This window comes from Tyto alba, unplaced genomic scaffold (assembly GCF_018691265.1).
Source record: "Tyto alba isolate M040663 unplaced genomic scaffold, T.alba_DEE_v4.0 Super-Scaffold_16, whole genome shotgun sequence".
Classification (NCBI taxonomy): domain Eukaryota; kingdom Metazoa; phylum Chordata; class Aves; order Strigiformes; family Tytonidae; genus Tyto; species Tyto alba.
In genome coordinates, this window is record NW_024881278.1 from 33,504,230 (window position 1) to 33,521,429 (window position 17,200).

The 17,200-nt window shown below is 53.0% G+C and overlaps 1 protein-coding gene across 6 annotated transcripts in view; it reads left to right on the forward strand.

The window, feature by feature from the left end:
• The window catches only part of LOC104368967 (sodium/calcium exchanger 1), a 125,424-nt gene that overhangs the window by 46,244 nt on the left and 61,980 nt on the right, over positions 1 to 17,200 (forward strand). The window lies entirely within an intron of this gene.

The window sequence follows — 17,200 nt, forward strand, 5'->3', positions numbered from 1 at the left end:
TATGGCTCTTTGTGGCATGGTGAAAACCAAACCTTTAAGGCTCAAAATCTTTGTGGCATGGTGAAAACCAAACCTTTAAGGCTCAAAATCAGCTCTGTTTAATGCCGAGCCATTTAGAGCGAGAGCTGCTGGGATGGCAGGGCTGCCTTGGAATGTCGTGGTGTGGAGAGTTCCACTTTGGGGCTGCTGGCGAAATCTGCAGCAGAAAGGCTGCCTGCTGCTGCCGCCGAGCGTAAGCCAAGTGGGCTTGTGGGGGCTGAAGGATGCTGTCGGTGCTACATGGAGCAGCGGAGCACTACGTGAGAGACGGGTGAGTTTCGGGGGGATGGCTGTCCTTTGGGCGAGCTGGGACCTGCGGTCCCCATGCCTGGGGCATATTGGAGATGACAAAGCCAAGCCCGGGGCTTCCTCCGCCGGTGGCAGCGGTGCCGCTGAACACAGGGATGCCGAGGGGAGGGTGGCTGAGTCGGCTCCCCCCCCCCCCCAGGCCCGGCACAGTGGACTGAAATGCAAGGCAGCGATCCAAAGCATTTTGAAAACGTCGTCTCCCGACGTCTTTCCATTTGACAAGAACCCACCTCGCCTGGCAAGAGCCCAGAAGCGCGCTGGCACTTGCTAACGGCGAGCGGGGCTCGCCTCGCAGGGGGTGGGGGGATGAGCCTGCTCACGCTCAGCTGCACCCCCCCCCAGCCCCCGGCTCCTCTGCCCCCGCAGCTCAGCTCGCTGGCAGAACCCGTGCCTGGGGACAGGAGCTGCTCACCCACACGCCGCGCAAGGGGGAAAAGGAAAAAGGTGTCTGCGGGCCCCCGCCACGGCACAGCCTGGGCTTCGCTACAGGGTGAGCCGCACACGTACCCCAAACTCGAAACCCCCCAGGAACGCCCCAGCGCCCCCGGCGAGATCGACGCTCCTGTATGTTTTGCTGCAAATGCAGTTAATGAATGAAGGCTGCTTTGATGAGGGTGGTTCCGCTCCCAAATGCTTGGTCTCTCCGTGTGAATCTGAAACCACAGGTGCCACTTCCCATAGTGGTTCCTCTTTCCCCTCGGTTGTCTCTTAGCCAGGCACTAGGCTCAGACTGCAGGAATCTTGCTTCTCCCTGGACAGGACCTTCACAATGTGCTGTCTGTGTGCAAGCAGAGGAGTAGGGCAATCGGGGCTGTCGGTCCCGGGTGAAGGCACACAGCTCACTTATCCATCTGACTGTATGAGCGCCCTGCAAGGAGCCAAGTGCTTTTTGGCCACGTCAGCCTTGCTGTGCATTTGCGGATGAACCTGCAAGGAAGCAGGTGCCTGAGATGCAACGTGTCCTGCACGCGCACGCTGCATGTGCAGCAGAAGTTTCCTTGCTGCAAGCAGAAGCAGCACGTCAGAGATGCTGAGCCAAATCCCTCGGGGAGAATAAGGCAAGTTCTTTGTTGGCTTGTCCGCGTCGCTGCGCGTGAGTCGCACAATTCAAAGTAGAGAGTAGGTTACGTGGGGACCCTTCATGAGAAGCCAGAATGGCGATAGCCTGGGGAGAAATCCTGGGAGACTAGGGAAGCTGACGCAGTAGGATGCCCGTGGGCAGCCAGCCAGGGAGGCTCTGTTGAGGAAGAAGGATTGATGCGTTGGAAATGGTGACTGGATGGGGTCATGGGTGCTTGTACGACAGTATGCAGGTTCGCTGTGGGTCCCTCTTGCAGATACTTTGTTCCCTGAAGTCCAACAGTATGGCACAGGGCAGAAATCGGTGCAGCTTTGTAAGGTGTAAGTCAGTACCTCTGTCCAAAGCTGGTTTTGAATTTGGGAGCAGCTATCAGCCAGCATGGTCTGATTCTTGAGCTTTTCACAGTTGTGCGTCCGTTTAGGGCTTTGCACATCTGTGCTTATCAAGTAATCCCCAATTATAGAGATCAGGCCTGCAGAATCACTCGTCTCTTTCGGGAGTGAGTGAAAAATTTGCCATGTGTTGCCTGGATTTAGCAGCTATTCTCACCCTTTTATCTGAAGCTCGTGAGATGTGAGGAGCAGGGATGGTTCCTTGCACACTGCAGATGGGCTGCTGCATAAGGACAGAAATGAAATGATTCGTTTTATGTGTAATCCAGAGGCTCAGCTGAGTTACTCATCAAGCACTTTGTAGGCTGCTGCTGCTGCTGATTACTTACGATAGCTTACATCATCCGATGAGTTACAGTGTTTTGCCTGCTGCTTCTTCCATCCCTTTGAACTCTGAGCTGCTTTAGTTTACCAGGCAGCTTCTGCTGGCCCAGTGCAACACAGCCCTGCTGATGAGCAGTGAGCTGTTTTGAGATGATGCATCGTACAAACCACTGGGTACCTGGAAACGAAAGGATGTGGGCTTCCATCATATATACGCAGAAATTTTCAGCATGGTGGGATCTGGGTAGGGAGTTTTCCTCAGCTGTGTTTGGGGGCTAAGCCCACACGCGTTGGTCACGAGGAGGTGCAGTCTCTGACCTGCAGAGTGTTTGGGTGCAGTAGGATTTTACGTGCATTTTCTGGAGAGGTGATTTCCATTTTCTCATCAACAAACACAAGTTTGCAGGAATTAAAAGCACTGGAGTGCTGGAGAAGAGCCTGGTGGAAGCTACACGGGAGAAGCATTGATATGAAAGTGTCTAACTTTGGCTCATCACGGTACGGTGAGGGTAAAGGTACCATCTGAAAGTCTCTTGGCTGTTGCTGCTAATTTTTTCTCTTTGGAAGCTGCCAGAAAGTTCTCCATGCAAGGGGAGAATTCTGCAGCTGCTTTCTTTAAAAACGTCATGCCTCCTAAACAGCTCCTGTGTCTGGGAGGCAGGCTGTGCAGTGCTCTGAGTGCATCAATATGAACACACACCCCCCCCCCCCCCCCGCCTCGAAACCATCGCAATTGTTTATGGCACGCCGGGAGACAAGCCTTGCTGGTGGCAGAAGCCAGGAGCCCTCTCTTTGCTTCGGAAGATGACTCCTGCTATCAACATCTCCAAAATAAAAGCACTTGTGGTTTTGGACACAGCGGGGCTGGGTTTGGGGCTGCCAGAAGCAGCCAGCATCCCCCAGGAGAAAGCTGCCGCAGGAGGAAGGGGCCCACCAGTGCTCCCAGGATGGGGGGCAGACAGCAACGTTAGCTGACCCCTGCTACAAATTTAGCCAGAGTCTGAACTGTTAGCCACTTAAGAGAAACACATGCTTTTTTTCTTTCAAAGAAGCATTGCCTGGGGTTTGGTTTAAGGCTTTTTGCAGGTACCTTTAGCTTTAACATCTTGCATTTAATTGGCAACCCAGCGCTATTGTGTAACCGCTTGAAAGGGAAAGGATTTCCAAAGAGATCTGGAACTTTTCCCCACCGTCCCCAGCGAGAATCCCTCCCTGCAGCTTTGCAGTCCTGTCCCCCCACCCGCATGTCCAGAACCCCACAGAAACTCCCCACTGTTCCCGCACCCTGGATTGCTGAGCTCCCAGTCCAGCCTCGCTCTTCCCCTTTCTTTGTCGCTGTACAACATCGTCCTGTGTCAAAATGGTTTGTTTTATCCCCTTGCTGCCTTCACCTCGTCAGAAACCAGAACATACCAAGGGCAGGACAACTCTCCCGTGGTGTAGCTCGGGAGGGAAGGCAGAGAGGGAAACTGCGATGTGAACAGACCTGGTTTGCAGAAAAAAGTTGGGGGAAGAGTCCCGGCCCCAGCGCTGGTCCGAGGCAGCGTGGCCTGGCCTGGCCGCAGCCCCGGGCTCCACCGCGTTGCCATGACCTACATACACCCGTGCTGCTGGTGGATGTATTCCCAGATTTTTAAAGAGTTTGTTCCTCTTGGCCTTTCTGGGAGGAGCGAGGGAGGTTTTCTGGGGCCAGGCTCGGCGCGTCTGCCTTGGAACAGCTCCTTAGCCTGCCCTTTTTTGCCGTGTAAATAATAAATAGTGCATTTAATATTAAACAGCCTGTGCACTTACCAGACCTGGTTGTGCACGTGAAACCTAGCGAGTGAAGTGCATGAAGGGAGTTTGCATTTAAAGCCAAGCAGGATTTCTGACGTGCCACCTTCCCTTGTTGGGGGGGAGGAAGGTTTGATCCCTTGCTCTTCTCTCTGCTCCTCCAGCCCCACCTCGGTGCCTCCTCTCCTGTGCTGAGCATGGCCCTTGGCACATCCTGGAGTTCCTCTGCCTTGGCCATCCAGCCCCTTGCACCACGACCACCTGCATCTCCTCATCCCTCTGCAGTGAAACCTCTGCACAGCCCCAGGAGGACCACGGACACGGGGGTGGAGAAAGCCTGAGGGATTCGCTTGTAGTGAAACAGCAGAAATGTGTGTGCAGAGCTTGATGGAGCTGGGACAAATTTGCTTTCTGGCAGGGAACTCAGCAGAATGCATAGCAAGAATGGTGGAGCGAGTGAAAATTAGTCATTTGGGGAGGAAGGGCTGTCAGCAGAGTCGGTGACGTCTGCCTGGTTAGCTCACAGGCTCCCAGTGAGGTGCTGGAAACCCCATCGCCAAGGTAATTCAAAACCCAACTGGCCCCAGGGAGAGATCCTGCACCGGCAGCAAGGAGCGTGTGTGCACATGCATGGACGCATACGTAGGTGAGGTGATGGACAGCAGTGTGATGCGGTTGCTTTTCATTTCTCTGATTTCTATGACTCGGTGAGCATGGATCATTTTGGAAAGCTAATCACATTACTCCACAGTTTCAGGTGAATAAGGAGCAGCAGGCACGATCTCCGGGGATGTGACACACTGCAAGGCAGGCAGCCATCTGTGAGAGCGTTATTGCATTAGCTAAGCAATCCTGTTTGCAGTGATACATGCTCCCTCTTGCACGGCTGCTGACAAGCAAGGGCTGCAGGGAGTAACACGCCGCGGCGGTGGGACGAGGTTGGGCAGCCTGATTAGATTTCGTTGTTTGTTTGTCTAAGATGCATGGGAGGCAGAGGGAGGGAATAAATCCGGATGAAGATGAAAAATGATGCTGCAGATAAAGGCTAGCAGCGAATATACAGAGCTGGCCTTTAATTCAGTCTTCATAGTCTGAAAGCAACACACAGACTCGCACACGCAAAACCCAGGCTGCACATAATGGATTTTGCTCAAATGATCCCTCGGCTCCCTCCTCCCAGCTTTACTTTTTAGAGAATGTCTTTTCTTCATTTTGGAAATGATTGCATTATCTCAAACTGCTTGTAAATCTTGTTAGCCAAGTAATATAGTTTGAACTAAATGTCTGTTCCTACATGGGCCTCGGGGGAATATGGAAAATAACCAACACAGCCTTGCTGCGAACTCCCACCAGCTCTCGCGGAGGAGACTCCTTTTTTTCTGATTAACCTCAGTTCCTTTCTTCGGTGAGGCAGAGGGAGAAGCAACAAGATTAATGAAAATTAGGTCTATTAAAGCCAGTGTTATTTTCTAGTTGTGTGTACAGCCTTGCCGCAAACTGAACTCATCACCAAATGCAGAATTAATCAAACTGGAGTGCAGGCACCGAGCTTTTCTCCGTGTGCGTGTGGGTATACAGAGGTGCCTGCCCCAGATGCATTTGCAATTGAAAGGACCGGAGAAACAGAGACAAAACGTTAATTTGCCTATTTATTATTTATGTAGTTGAGACTTTGCACCCAGCAAAGCTCGTGGAGCTGTGAAAGATGAGTTAATTGGATCCCACACTGGCATCTGTGGGAGAAGCTGTGGAAGCTTGGGGATGGGAACAGTAGCTGTGGCTGTAGGAGAGCCTGGCCGGCGTGTGTTGGTGTGCTTAGGGATGCAAAGCCATAGTTCCTGCTTCAAAGGGAAGGGGCTTGTGGTTGTTGGGTTTATTTCCCAAAGGACTCCAGTGTAGGGTTAGAGCTTGTATAAGGATCGAGATACCTTAGATTTCAATCTGCCTGATCCCTAGCTATGGGGGAAGTGCTGGGGATGTGCCCGAGGGAGGTCCAGCTGCGCTGCTGTACATCCCAGATGTGCGTCTTGGACTCTCAGCTCTGGCAAATTCCTCCTATCAGCTGCTGCCCCCCTACCCCCTCCGCGCCCCTTTCCCTGCTTTTCTGACAGGGTTTTAGGCGATGGGGAGGACGCTGCAGCCACTGCTGGCAATGATTTCTCTGCCCATTCTTAGACGTGTGACTCTCTGGCTCGCCTCTTACGGGTGACTGTGCACCCCCTCTGTGTCCACGCAAAACCCAGAGGCCTCTTTCTTTCTCAGTGGTGTTCCAGCTCTGAGTTTCCCTTTACCATGAACCAGGCTCTCTCCTTGGACCCTCCAGGGACCAAGCGGCTTCCCCAGGCCCCTCTAACTGCAACAGGGATGTGTTGCAGCCATTATCCCTGCCCCAGTGCCGTGATGGAACCAGCCCTCTCGGCCAGGCGTGGTTCCCTTTGCATGGCCAGCGGTGAGCTCTCATGCCAGGAGGGCTCTTTGTCTCACAGGGGCAATGCAATGTGAGCGAAGGGGCTTGGAGGCTTTCCCACCACCCCTTGGTGAAACAGCCATGATGGGGAGCGAGGAAGGAAACACACACACACACACACACACACCCCCAGCCCCTTCGGAGTAAGTGTTTGGCAGCTGCTTGGGGATTAGAGACCTCTAAACATTTTCCATGAGATGCCTTTGGAAGAAATCACAAACTTAAATTGTCTGAAAGGCAGTTTCAGCCTGTTGATGGTGAACGGGATGAAAGACCAACAGGCTGAAAGCATGTGGATGTGCATGTCCCTCCAGCCGTCGCTCACCTATGTTGGAGAGCCTGGGCCGTGGCACTGGAGGAGCAGTAGCTTGGTAGGATTAAAGGCCACTCACCTTGCCCTCCACCTCTGGCTTGCGCAAGTATTTTGTTTCCAGCAGTGCTGGAAAGACCTTTTCTGGGGTAAATGGCTGTGGGCAGCCCCAGGCCGACTGTCCCATCTGTCTGCTCCTCACCTGCCCACAGGAGCCGCAGATGGCGAGGCTGAGCAAAAGGGAACACAGTGCACCGGGGCTTTCAGGCTCGGGGATGGTTAGCAAACTTATTTGTAAAGGTGAGCAATGTCCTCAGCGTGTCAGGCGTGTGGTAGCCCCTTCACCAACGCGGGAAGGCACCACACGCTTGTTCTGTCACCTTCCACAGGTCAATCTGCAAGATGGTCCCTACACCAGTCGCAGGCTGCCGGGTCAAGGCGTGATCTTTTTCCCTTTGGTGAGACCACTGAAAGGGAACTAGTAACCAGCTCCGGTGAGCAGCAGGCCTCTGTGCACCCCTTCTTCTGCTGCAGGCATCGCCTTGCCCAGCCCCTGGTTACCCTTGTTCACTCCCAGGCAGAACTCAGGTTTAGTTTCTGTGGCTAGGAGGTCCCGAGCCAGCTGCAGTCGCCGTTGTTCTTGTTGGAGAGCATACCTGGGACTTTGCAGCATGGCCTGGTGGGCAGAGCCCACTGAGCACCAGCACACTCATTCCTCTGCCCAGTCCACCGACCAAGCTACAGCCGGACTTTGGCAGAGTCACGTCGTCCCTGCGATGCTGCTCCTCACCCTCCTGCCATCCCGGAGCCGCTCCGCACGAAGGCTGCTGACGCTCCTGCGGCACGAGAGGAAAATATCGATGTATCCAAGGGCACGTGAAGTTAAGAAATTAAGCTATTTCACTCTGCAAACATCCCCCCCCCCCCATGATGAGTGGTTGGCTTGCGCTCGGATTGCAGACCCTGCCGCCCAGCAGCCAGGAACCAGCATTTGGTTCCCCACCACCAAGCTGAGCCCAGCGTGGGGAGATCTTGTCCCTTTCTGTAGCCCCACCGCGGACACGGAGCAGCCCCTTTGCTCACGTTTCCCCAGGGAGAGTCGCTTTCCCGACTCTGTGCCATCTGGACATCTGACATCTGGATGCCATCAGCATCCCAGCGAGAAGAAAGGGAAAAGCCTTTTTGCTCCCTGCAGCAGAGTGGTCTTCCCAGGGCAACCTGGCTGGAGAGAGGCATCACAGGCGTGTAACCGTCAGCTTCAGGCTCTGAAACTGTCGGGGAAGGGTGTGAGCAGGTTTAGAGAGCGCTTTCCCATAGGAAAGGCCAGGAGGACACGACCTCTGGAAGCACACCCTGGGGCCGCCTGCTTGCTCTCTGCCTCTTGCAGTAATTTCATTTCCAAACCCATCTCTTCTGACCAGAGTGCGCAGTCATGAAGCACAAGGTTGAGAAGAGTCGAGCTAGGGAGGGAGGATGGGGAAATAAGGCTGTCATCGGGCAAGGAGAGCTGATGGATGAAATCCTATCCACGGGGAGCCTGGGGAAACCCTCCTCAGGGAGTTATGCTGCTTCTTACATGGTCCAGACAAAAGAGAGTTAAATTACCCCCCTTACCTAGTAAATTCAACCCTTTTTTCTGTCTGCAGACAGCAAATTTTTTTTGTACATCTTACTTATTTGCATGCTTTTACACAGATTACCATAACCCTCTGGATTCCTCAGGCTCCTCTTAGCACAAATTACTCTGTTGGCCATTCAGGTTAGATCAGTCTCCCAAATGAGCAGGAGGGTGCCCCCCTATCCTGGGTCCAGCCCCCCTATTCTGGGTCCAGCCCCCCCACTCTGGGTCCAGCCTCCCTATTATGTGTCCAGCCCCCCCTATTCTGGGTCCAGCCTCCCCTATTCTGGGTCCAGCCCCCCTACTCTGGGTCCAGCCTCCCTATTCTGGGTCCAGCCCCCCTATTCTGGGTCCAGCCCCCCCTATTCTGGGTCCAGCCCCCCTATTCTGGGTCCAGCCCCCCCTATTCTGGTTCCAGCCCCCCTATTCTGGGTTCAGCCCCCCCTATTCTGGTTCCAGCCCCCCTATTCTGGGTCCAGCCCCCCCTATTCTGGTTCCAGCCCCCTATTCTGGGTCCAGCCCTGTCTATTCTGGGTCCAGCCTCCCTATTATGTGTCCAGCCCCCCCTATTCTGGGTCCAGCCCCCCCTATTCTGGGTCCAGCCTCCCCTATTCTGGGTCCAGCCCCCCTACTCTGGGTCCATCCTCCCTATTCTGGGTCCAGCCCCCCTATTCTGGGTCCAGCCCCCCCTATTCTGGGTCCAGCCCCCCTATTCTGGGTCCAGCCCCCCCTATTCTGGTTCCAGCCCCCCTATTCTGGGTTCAGCCCCCCCTATTCTGGTTCCAGCCCCCCTATTCTGGGTCCAGTCCCCCCTATTCTGGGTCCAGCCCCCCATATTCTGGGTCCAGCCACCATATTCTTTGTCCAGCCCCCCTTTTCTGGGTCCAGCCCTGCCTATTCTGGGTCCAGCCCCCCCTATTCTGGGTCTGCTCTGCCAGGTGAGCCTTCTGGACTTCAGCCTTTATCGGGCCCCCCAGCAACCACACTGAAATGTAGGCATGGGGATGGAAGATGTCGCAGTACTGGTCTCGCTGGTGCTGGGCTGTGGTGTCCCTCACTCCCTGCCATAAATCAGCATCCCCCTTTCTACGCACCCTGCTCAGGACACAGCTCCGTGGTGGGAGAGCTGCACCATTTCCAGGGTCTCCGCTCTGGGGCTACGACCCTTCCTCCCACACCTTTGAACCATTTCTTTATTCCTAATAAAGGCCTGGACTGAATGAGAAAGCCTTATTGCAGATAAAACCACAGGGGCTTGCGTGCTTTTTCCTAACCTTCCATTTAAAGTAACTGTATTTTCCACCTAAACATCTCATTCTATCTTTAATCACACTAATCTCCCGACCTCAAAAATACTTTGTCGTTTAGTGCCACAATTTGGCGTGCTTTATGTGAGTATATAAAAATCCTTTTATTTCTTTTAAAGCCGTTGCTTTTTAGTTTCACCAAGAGATCGCTTGTTCCTGTGTCAAGGAAGGATAACTGAGAAGCGCGAGGCAGACCTTTTATATATTGCATTATCTTTAAGCTAAACAAATCCACCGTGTGCAGCCTGGCTTACTATGGAAATACGTGCCCCCCCTTTATCAGTTGACACCCTGTTACTGGATGTTCTCCCTTTCTGAAGTGGAATGACGGCAGCTGCGCGTGTGCCCTCGCTCAGGTTTGCTGAATGTCATCGCGCCGGTTTGATGCTATTTTTTTTTTTTCAATCTACCGTTTGCACATCCAAGGGTTTCTTCTGTTTTCTTGGCGTCAGAGCAGAGTTCTCCACCGGGCTGACTGCTGCAACGTCCTTTTCACAAGCAGCTACAGCTGATTTACAATGTAGGGCGTGTAGGAGTAGTTTGGGTTTTTTCCCGTTGATGGGTGCGTTGCTTTGCATTAATTTCTTCAGACTTCATCTTCCCACTCCCTCACCCTTCTCGGGTACCTTTGAATATTCTCCCAGTTCTCTCTGAGCTTCAGTCAAATAGGCATATTTGTGTGTGTATACGTATGCATACATATATGGAAGGATGTGTGTGTGTATGGACATTTTTTCTCAGGCTGCTAAAGAATTTACAAAGACCTGTATATCTTCCCATGCAAATATACGGCAGCCCGCTGGTGGACTAAGCCTTCTCTTGAAAATTGACCGTTTATTCTTCCCCCTTGTTTTCCACTTCTGACGTATTTTCAGTGCCGGGACCTCTCTCGGATCTCTTGCCTGTTGATCACTGGCTTTCGTGCCATCCTTTCGTGGGACCAGGTTGAAGCCATCTGCACTACACATGAGGCAGCGCTGCACAGAGTGATCTGAGGTGCTTATCCTCACATTTCCTGACCTGACACCAGACAGCTCTGGTTGATGGCTCGCTCTCTCTCCAAATCTAATCTGGTTTCTGCACAAAGCCTCTTTGTACACGGGGGGGAAAAAAAAAAAAAAAAAATAATTTAGAAATTGTGCTCAGCCTCGTTAATTTGCTGGCAGAGCAGTAACAGGCCTTCAACATCCCGGCTTCCCCTCCTGCCCCCAACTCACAAGTGGCACGACAAAGCGAGCGTGCGCTCAGATCTAATTCCCAATCAGCAAGGCACCCGGGAGCAGATAACGAGCTTCTCGTGAGGTGTAAATCAGCACTGCCTGCCGAGCCTGGCGAAGCTGTCCACGGAGAACCCTGGGCAAGACTCTCTGTTTTCCAGGTGAGCCGTGAAGCGATGCCACCCCTGCGGGTCCAGGCAGCCTCCTTCAGCAGAGGAGGGTGGACAGCATCTTCGGGAATCCTTAAGGAGTCCGGGAACAACACAAGGAAGTTTTTCATAAAGCAGTGGGGGATATCTGGCCGGTCCATGCCCTGAAATAAGACGAGTGGTAGCGCCTTCGATGAACACGATGAGGGCTGCTGCATTGCTTGCCTTCTGTCGTAGCCTTTCAGCTTTAGACCCACCTTGAGAGGAGCCATATTCCTTCATTTTAGGAAGTTTTCAAAAAAAAAAAACTTTAAGCTGACTTCATGTTCAGCGAGTCCCTTTGTGACAAATTACCCAATGACAAGCCGAGGGGGGAGTGTTTTGCTCTAGAAAAGTCTGGTCCCTCATTCAGCACAAGGAGCTTCTCTCTTAATAGATTAATATATAAAATTCTGGTTCACCATGCTGGGAGAAATGGAGTGTATCATGCATGCTGTTACTGAGTCGACGTGAAACAATGTTGAATAGTACAGAGGGGAAAGAGAATGTAAAAACAGACTATGAGCTTTTTTTATTCCAGAGCAGCATTTCAGTGTGTGTGCTGGGGGTGGAATTCAGAATTCTCACATTTCAGTAAAGTCACGTTTCCCTTCAAACTGGGAAACCAGGCCCAAAAGGAAAAAAAAAAAAAAAAAAAAAAAAAAAAGCACTAGGTACGCCATGAACCATTCACTTTGCCAGCAGAAATGCCAACAGCAACCTAAAGTAAGCAGTCCTGGTCCAGCCGAGTCTTGAAATAATATAGGAGAGGGCTGGTGCAGGCTGCAGACACGTGAAGCCTGGGGACTTCGTGGGTACAAATGCCATGCTGACTCGCAGGGCCACGGGGGTTTTGCCTTTGAGAGGTGACTAAGGGCTCCTGGCTTAGATCCAAAGTGTATATAAACCCTCTCTGCCAGGGCAAAGCCCTAAGAGTGTGTTTTTCAGGGGTGGTGGAGGCAGAGCCGGTTTGTGCTAGCATGGGGACTGGTTCTTTGTGTTTTTCTTGACGATTTGGGAGCTGAACCAGTTGAAGGATTTAAACGGCTTTGAAGCCCAGCTTTCCATGAGTTGCCATCAAAACGCAGGGACATGCATGGATATACGTTGTTCTAATGGCTCTGTTGAGTGCTTATGGTTGTGTTAGTGTCCTGAGCGGGGGGGACTCGGTTAATCTTGGCCGACAGCACCCGGGGGAATTTACTGAGGTCCATTCATTTTTTCATCATCATGCCAACTTTTCCAGCTGGTAAAGTGATGAAAGGCCACGTCTGTTCCCACAAGACTGGGAGAACAGGGAGAAATACGGTTGTTCCTGGAGGGGTGTCTCACAAGGCTGCTGCTCGAGTGAGGTTTAGGCAAAAAGTGAGTCCCGGTGGAAGGCTGCAGTAGCCCTGAACTATTGTGTGAAAACGAGCGTGCAAAATCCAGCTCATGCTGAAGGGTCCTTCTGCACGATGCCGTGCCTCCTGCGTGTCCTCACCTCCGTGGGGGAGTTACGCTCCCACCTCTTCGCCCAAGCACCGTAAACTGCTCTGCAAAAACTGTGCGTGAACCCTTCAGCTGTCCTTGGGAGTCCTGGCCTGCCACTGGGGAGCAGGGCTGCGTCCCTGACTTTTCTTTTAGTGTCAGTGGGGCAGTGGGATTGCAAATGTCAACGTTAACAGCTTGAAGTCTCCTGTGGTTTAAGATCTGAGGTGTCTGGTCTGAATTGCGCTGAAATGAAGGGCAATTTAAAGGGGAGAACTTGGCCAAGATCCTGATTTGCCTCTCTGTTTCTGTGTGTGCACATGCAAAAAACAAGTGAAAAAACCCACTTGGGTATGATTCACCCAAATATTGTGTGGGGGGATCATTTTCCACCAGGGAGATAATTGCTAATTACATGAGCGTGAAGCAATTTGATTTGCAAAGTTTTGTTCTTTGCAGCCTGAGAAACCTAATTTTGCAGACGCTGAGGTTATGGGTATTTAGGCAATGGAGGTATTGTTGTTTCTGTCAGAGCCCTGAGTTTCAGTTTTCAGGAAAGCTGCTGCCCTTTAAAATAACTTTGCTTTATTTATTAGCTCAAAACTTTCCCAGAGCGAATGACAAATAAAGCCTGTGGTATTTTTCCAGGGCTTATTTTGAGATAAAAGCTATCTGGTATAAAGGGTTCCTCTGGCAGCTGGACAAGAAGACCATAAATCAGCGTCAAGGAGCAGGGAGAGCTGCCTGACAGATGCGAGATGCGCTAGAGGGTTTCTCCGCTCCGGATGAACCAGAGGGAGAGCTGCTCAGGCTGACGGGGCGCAGAGGTGAAGGTGTAGCTCTCTCCCACCTTTGCTGAGGTCAGATGGGGCACATAATGGTATGGGGAGCACCCTGGCTCCTTCCCCCCAATCCTGCTTTTTTTTTTTTTTTTTTTTTTTTTTTTTTTTTTTTTTTTCCCCCTGCTGCGCCACCGGGGACTCGGTGGAGAAAAGAGGTGGAGGGGGCAGCACAGGAAAATTCCTCCCTCCTCTGGCTTCCCCATCCCGCATCAGCAGAGCATCGTCCTGGGCGCGGGGCCAAGGCGTGGCGGCACGTCCCGGCGCCGTGGCGGCGGTGGGAGGGGGGCCAGGGGCTGGTGAGGATGATGATGGCATGCCGTTCACGAAACGCAGCGTGGCGGAATACGGAGTGTCTCCGGTTACTCCCCTCCACGGAGCTGCTAATTAAGAATAACGACCCGAAGCGATTGCGGCGGTTTTCTGTGTGCCTCTATCATCATCCCTCTCAGGAGTTCTTTCGTTCTCGCAGCCCAAGCCCCTTTAATTTCTCCAGGCAGCGCTGAGAGGTCCTGGGGCAGGGCTTGTCCGGGAAGGAAGAGATGGAGAGGGTTTGGGTTGCAAGAGCCAAGGGAAGCTGAGTGAATCATTAAAAGCAAGAGAAGAACCTGCAAGCCTCCACCAAATGCCCCTTGTTAATGTTGATTTGATTGTTTATGCCACTTGGCAGGGGTGAAACCAGAGGCAGGTGCAACAGCGGCGCCTGGGCTTTGCTGGAGACCTCCCTCGCACATCCAGGCACAGGGGTATGGGTTTGGGGGAGGAATTGGGCTTATCCTTCGGGGGGGGGGGGGCTGCTTTGTGGGCCACCCAACCGTCTGTGGCCAGGCACCGCGCGTGGCTTCGGGCAGGAGAGGAGAGCTGGGGCAGCACAGCTCGGCCGTCTTCAGCAGAGGCAGCGGCGAGCTCGCCGTCCGCGGGGCTGGGGGGCCCTCCCGCTCACGGCCAGCAACTGGGGGAATCGCAGGCGTGTCGTCCCCCCCCCCCCCCCCAGAGCATCCAGATGGGTGCCTGGGGGGCAGGTGCCCGCTGGGGAGAACATCGGGAGAAAAAAAAGGAGCGGAAGCCCAAGCTCCTCATCCTTGATGCTTACCCCCAGCGCGGAGGCGGTTGTGCTCTGGAGCCAGCGGTCACAAGCGTGGGGGGGAAAAAGGGTTTGGGCAGCCTGGCAGGGAGAGGCTGAAGGGGGGGCATCTCCCACCCCAAGGATTCCCGCACCCCATCCCCTTAAGTTCCCCACCAGCTCCCGGCAGGGATCAGCAGCTCCCTGTATTACAGAGAGCTGGTAAAGATTGCGAGGCGCTCCAACGCCACGGCAAAAGCGATGAATGCGGATAATTTCAAGCAGATTATGGCCTGCTAGATAAACTGGCGGTACCTGGAAGGCACGCTGCAGGACAGCTGCTCTGCAGCAGAGGCAGCAGACCTTTCCTCCTCCCACTGCTCCTGCGAAGGTGGCTGCGGGTCTTCTGGCCCCCGCGTAATAGAAGGAGCTGGTCTGAGGAGCAGCTGAGCGTTTAGAGCAGTGATTTTCAGTGCAGACTGATCCAAGCCCGGAGATGCTCCAGCATGGAGCAACGCTCTGCCTTGCGGTGGTGCTTTGCAGTTGAAATGGGAGAACAGAAAGCCAGGCCCCCCGGCGCAGCGATGAGCAGCTCACCAGGGGGATGTGTCTGAGGGTGCATTAGGAGGGAGCTCCGAGGGTTTGGGGGTCTGTCCTGACCCCTGCAGACAGCAAGTGTTGGCTGTGTCTCATGTCTCCTCTCTGTGTAAGGGGGATCAGGTGCTGGAAGCTGGAGAGGTCTCAGAGGACCAGAGGGGCCCTTTTTTGGCATAGGTCTTCACCGTGTCCTTGCGTCTTGCTGTTAGTGGCAGATTGAACACTGGCAAACCGTATCACCACCCAAGCCAAACCCACCCCTGGTAGCATTGCCAGTGAGTTATAGTATAATTTCTCTTAGGTCTTTCCACATCTTCGCTGCCTTGGATGGATGGGCTGGCTGCTGAATTAGCCATTTGCTCGCAGTGTCTCAGGATAACTGCGGTTAGCTGCACGTGGATTTTACCCCCTGCAAGCACATGCACGTTTCCGTGGCTTCAAGGACTGAACTCCTGCCGTTTTTCAGAGCATTGTTCTCTCCTATGTGCTTCCTCCCATCCTCAGAGCAGGCCACGTTTCCCAAGGATGAAAGCCCAGAGCTAAACCAGGCTGAACTCAGAGCTGCTGTGTTCATAAAGTGCAGCTGATCTGGATTTAGATCAGCAGAGCTCAGCTCTCAGCACAAAAATAGACAGAATTCTTCAAGGCACCCTTTAAATGTTAGCAGCTCTTTGAAAGGCTTTCAGTCTGTCTTCCTAACTTTCTCCTTACAATGCTGCTTGTTGCACGGAACGGGCCCCATTTCCTCTCAGTCCTGCAACTGAGGTGTGCAGCTTTGCTGGCTTTTGGAGCTGTCGCCGTGGTAGGGTCGTGTGGGGGTTTTGTCCCCCTCCCGGGTCAGGATGATGGTCTCACTGGGAGTGCAGGGCGCAGGGACATTTCTGCCGTCTGTCTGAGAAGAGGAACTCTTGCGTTCAGGTAGATCCTTGGCTCTGACAAGGCGGGGGGGGGGGGGGGGGGGGGGGGGGGGTCACTTTCTGGTCTTCGTATGCATCAGACTCCAGTCTCATTGCTTCCCTCAGCAAATATCTTATTGGAAGCTGGCTGCACACGTTGCTGAGCACGCGTGGCCGCAGCCCGCCGCAGCAAGGAGCTGCAGGGGACAGAAACTTTCCTGGGGAACCTGCTTTCACAGCTCGATGCAGGAGTATCGACTCAGGCAGTTTTGGAGCTGCGAGAAGCCTCCTGGGTTAGAGCACCCCTGGGTGAGACAGCTGGTTTAGTGACGATGGAATTGTATTGGCTGTGAGAGCTGCTAGGTTGTGCCCAGTTCACACTTTCAGTTTTTCCTCTGCAAGTGTATAGGGTGAAACTTAGTCGTATTTGAAGAAAAATGGAGTTTTTCCCACAGCCCCAGGAGACCAGACCTTTGGGAGAGCGTCAGAGTGCTGCAAACAAACAATCAGAAACGGGGCCCCGCACATCCTCTCCAACATTCTGCGCTGAGCACCGTTGCTTTTGGCTTTGCTCACCGCGGGTGCAGCTTTGAGGGGTCTGTGAAGATCACTCCACGAAGCCAGGGAGCTCGAATCTGTTACCCTCGTGGTCAAAAAATCGTTTGAAGTTTGAAGCTTCTTCCTTAGAGGAAAAGAGTAAAATGTGGTATCAGCTGCTGATGTTGCACAAGAGGCCATCGGCAGGTCCGAGTGCCTTAAAGTTTTGTCATCCTGCATTGAAGGGATCAACATGTTTTGTTGACCATCCTCTATCTGATGCAGATACAGATATAACATCCCTTGATGTTAATGCCATGCCAGCCCTGATCAGTAAATGCCTGGATATTGATGGCGAGAGGAGATCACCTCGAATTAACAGCAGCCACTGTTTAGAGGCCCTGGCACACTCACAGTTGTGGTGATGACAAGCTCAAGGCTCAGCACCATGCTTTGTGCCTTGTTTCCCTCATTGCTGAGGCATCACCTGCTCCATTTTTCATTATTTCTCCTTTTTTTTTTTTTTTTTTCCCCCCTCCACTCCTGCCCTGTGCATTTTTAATCACATTTTGGGGCAGCTGCAGCATCCTGGCTTATTGCGGTTGCATGTCTGTGCATTGTCTGCACTTGCTCTCCTCACAGCTGAGGATTCTTTTCAAAATAAAATATCCCTCCCTCGCAAGCACCACACAGATGAAATGTGCATTCCTCGGTAAAATATTAAAACAAATCTCTTCCACAAAGGAAGATGCCCATGAAGATGCCTTTAAAAT